Source organism: Orycteropus afer, unplaced genomic scaffold (genome assembly GCF_000298275.1).
Source record: "Orycteropus afer afer isolate SDZICR_OR568_19922 unplaced genomic scaffold, OryAfe1.0 scaffold00318, whole genome shotgun sequence".
Lineage (NCBI taxonomy): Eukaryota > Metazoa > Chordata > Mammalia > Tubulidentata > Orycteropodidae > Orycteropus > Orycteropus afer.
Window position 1 is genome coordinate 1646185 of NW_006921905.1, and position 4448 is coordinate 1650632.

At 39.9% G+C, this 4448-nt stretch overlaps 1 pseudogene; it reads right to left on the minus strand.

Annotated features, from left to right (window-relative positions):
• Positions 1-998: 998 nt before the first annotated feature.
• The window catches only part of LOC103206460, a 10312-nt pseudogene continuing 6862 nt past the window's right edge, over positions 999-4448 (minus strand).

A 4448-nucleotide genomic window follows, 5' to 3' on the forward strand; every position in this document is an offset into this window, starting at 1 on the left:
GATCTCAATTACTATTGCTGAAGGAAATAATGAGTTTGGATTAGGAGTATAGATTCAAAAATGTCAATAAGAAATACCACTGAACTTCTGCTGACAGATGAAAATGTGAGTGAACAGTGGCCACAGATTAGAGTAACATTTCGAAGAAGAAAATAATGATGATGATGATGATGGTGATGATGATGATTATAAAGGCTTACTTTGTGCTTCCCATGTGATAGGCACTGTCCTAATTGTTTCACATCTACTATCTCATTTAGTCATTTTATTAATGCTATAAGGAACACATATTGCAATTTAAAGATGAGGAAATGGAAGAAATCAACAATTTACTCAATGGTTTACAGTTAGTAAGTTATAGAGCCAGAATTTAAACCCAAATACTCTCATTCTTTTTTACTTTTTTTAATGAACTTTGTGCTGTATTAGCTTTAAGGAACAAGTAGAGGATAAATTATTTAAGCACCAACGACCAGATTTAGAGAGGAAGAAGAGATAAAAATGTATTTTCTCTACAGAGACAAAGAAGGAGAAAATACAATGGTGGGAGAAGACCCAGATAGAACATAATTCCCCAAAAGCCCAAGAAGGAATCTAAAGACGGAGTTTCTCAAAGTGAAAATCAATGCAATGATTGAGATCTTAGAGAAAGCCTTTGGATTGGGTAATTGGAATGTCAGAGGTGATCTCAAAGACAATAATTTCACCATACCATTTTGTGTATTTCAAATCATAAATCCACTATCTTCTCTCTATTTCCTTCCTCTCATTCTCTGAAAATACTCTCCAAATCAATATTTTAAATGGACTTTGACCTAGAACTACAGCCTCTATGCTTTGCTGTTTCGCTTCACCTGAATGGAAGCATCATTAATATAAGATCTGGGGAGGTCAGGCTGAGTGGTTTATATCTAAGTCTTACTTCCAGAAAAATCTTCAAAATAATAGTTTTGGAAATCCATTTTCTCTAGTCCAGAATGGCAATGCATGTCACAAAATTACAGGGCAGACAGAGCTGGGGAAGCCTTCTGAGTAGAGGGAGGTAACACTCTGGGAATGTGCTTGGACTCAGAAGTGCTCCAGTACCTGGACCAGGGGCAGCTGCTCCAAGGACTGGTATCTGAGCAACTTGTAGATTAGGTCTTGGGCCCGAGAAGGCACTGAAAGGAGAAAATACAGTCCACCTTGAGGATGTGTCTGTAGATCTCAGTGCGGTGAAGGGCTCCTGAAGGACAGAATGCCCACTAGCAGCTCATAGCAGTGCACTCTGGTGCACCACAGATTTTATGTTCTTGCCTCCATCATTTCTAGGGGCAAGTAGTCCAGAGTCCTACACATTGGCTTTTTCTTTAGAGAGAGGGGTGTATACAGATTAGCCAAAGTCTACAATCTCCACCTCATCCCTGAGCCCTAACTTTAGGTTCTCTGACTTAATATCCCTGTGAATCACTTTCTTCTCATGGCAGTAGGACAGAGCATCCACCAGCTCTTCCATTATCTCATGAGAAAATAAAAAGCTATTCATACAACCACCAACCCACATGGACCTCAGCATCCCCAGAACCCCCACCTGACCATGGCTGTGTGCTGCTCATCTGATCTATGGCTCTTTTGCATCTCCTTGCAGAGCTTACTCCTTGGAGCATATTCCAGAACCAGGTACACCTGGTGCATAGAAGTAGTTCTAGAGGTGTAGAATATTGGGGTGTCTCATTCAGACACAGTCCTTATTGTAGGTGGGCCTGGATTTCAATTTCCCTGTGCAACTGATGTTCTAGACCTTCCTTTTTTCTGTCAGTTGAAGAGGATCTTCATGGCCAAAAGGAAGTGGTTCTTTTTCAGCAGAGCCAGGTACACATCGATAAAGTTCTGTTTGCCCAGCAGACTCTCAAGTTCAAAGTCAACAATCCTTAAGGGACATGTTATGGGAAAGGAAGAAAAGATTGATGTTTCTGGAGGAAGGGAGATTGAGGGACAAGGAGTGAAGACAAAGGCTCACCTTCCTCTGCGCTTGACCCTCTATGCCTTTCCATTTACAAGGACCCAGCCAGAGCCTTGAAATAGGCATTTAGCAAGAGATTTAGTCTTCTCTGCATTGATGGAAAAATCACACCCACATGCACATGCACACACATAGACACAGACGAGCACACACACCACTCAGCCTACAAGAATGAACCACTATTCTAGGTTCTAAAATATACTCAACAAACATTGTGATTCTTTTCCTAGAATCTGCTTTCAACTTCAGTTGAAATTTTAATAATTCTAGCTCAATCCTTATGAAATTAATCACTTCTCTAATCACTGTGACTAGCCTAATCTAATAGCTTAATTTCACATAAAGTATTGATTCATCAGAATGAAAAAGAGATTTTTTATAGAGAAAAATAAAATGCCCTGCTCTTCCCCTTCATTTCTTATAGGAATAAATTTGATCTTATCTGACTTGGTCATTTCAAGAAGTTCAAGTTGCAAGATGTTCACCACTGCTGTTGTTGTTAGGTGCCCTTGAATTGTTTTCAATTCATAGTGACCCTCTGTACAACAGAACAAAATGCTGCCTAGTCCAGTGTCATCCTCACAATTGTTGCCAGGTTTGAAGCCATCATTGCAGCCACTGTGTCATACCATCTTGTTGAGAGCTTTCCCCTTTTTCACTGACCTTCTAATTTACCAAGTGTGATATCCTTTCCCAGAGACTGGTCTTTTCTGAAACCATGACCAAAGTACAGGAGACAAAGTCTGGCCATTCTTGCTTCTATGGCACATTCCAGCTGGACTTCCTCCAAGACAGATTTTTTCATTCTTCCATCAGCCCATGGTACATTAAATATTCCTACCCAACACTACAATTCAAATGCATCAATTCTTCTATGCTGTTGTTGTTGTTATGTGCCATCGAGTCGGACCCAACTCATAGCAACCCCTCCTTGGGTTTCTGAGGCAGTATCACTATGGAAGTAGATTGCCCAACCTTCCTTCCAAGGAATGGGTGGTGGGTTTAAACTGTCAGCCTTCTGGTTAGTAGTCAAGTGCTTTAGGCACTACACTGCCAAAGCATGACATCCTTCTCCAGGGAATGGCTCCTTCTGACAACCTGACCAAAGTAGGTGAAATGATGTCTGGCTATTCTCACTTCCAAGGAGCATTCTGGCTGCACTTCCTCCAGGAGAGATTTTTTAATTCTTCTGGCAGTCCATGTTACTTTCAGTATTCTTCGTCAACACCACAACTCAAAAACATCAACTTTTTTTCATCTTTCTTATTCATTGTCCAGCTTTCATTCGCATGCATATGAGGTGATTGACTATACCATGGATTAGGTTAGTCACACTTTAGTTTTCAAAGAGACGTCTTTGTTCTTCAGCACTTTAAAGAGGTCTTTTGTAGCAGATATGTTCAGTGCAATATGACATCTGATTTATTTGTGTGTGTGTGTGTCGATTTCTTTGTTCCATATAATTTTCTATGCTGAGCTCATTTTGTTTATGAATCATGTTATCACTTCTTTCATTGCTATTGTTTTAGTATTTGCTGAATATTTATGCTAGTCCTCTTTTTTATTTTGATGTGAAGGTTTATCTTCTTTTTTTTTTTTTGAGGTTACCCTGTGATTTATAGTTTTCTTTCCAAGTGTAGAACAGTCCGTTCTATCTTGTAGTTGTCTTGACTTCCCTACCATCTAGTTCTGTAAGGACAGATTTTTTTCCCCTCTTTTTTGTTTTTAGTTGTGCTCATTTGTCAGTTGGTGTCTCTGGTTCCCTGTTTACAATCTTCTAGGCTTATTTACTTTGGATACTTCCATAGCTGGGTTGGTTTGTGAGTTATATCATCATCTGTGTTAATGGTCAGTTGTTGCTTCTCTGTGCAAAGGGCCCCCTTTAGCATCTCTTGTAAGGTTGGTCTGGTTTCTATGGAAGTAGATTGGAATCTATGGAAGTAGATTGTCCAACCTTCCTTCCAAGGAATGGCTGGTAGGTTTAAATTGCCAGCCTTCTGGTCAGCAGTCAAGTGCCTTAGGCACTGTGCTGCCAGAGCATGACATCCTTCTCCAGGGAATGGATCCTTCTGACAACCTGACCAAAGCAGATGAAATTCCCTTAGTTTCTGTTTATCTGGAAATCTCCTAATTCTACCATCATATTTGAGGGACAATTTTGCTGGGTATATAATTCTTGGTTGAAAATTTTTCTCTTTCAGGGTTTTATATATATCATCCCATTGCCTTCTCGCTTGCATGGTTTCTGCTGAGACATCAGAGCTTATTCTTATTGGCTGTCCTTTGTAAGTAACTCCTTGTTTTCCCATGCTGCTTTCAGGATTCTGTCTTTGTCTTTGGTTTTGGTGAGTTTGATGATGATATGTCTTGGTGATTTTCTTTTGGGGTCTATCCTGTTTGAGGTTCATTGGATTTCCTGAATGGATATATTCTCATCTTTCATCAT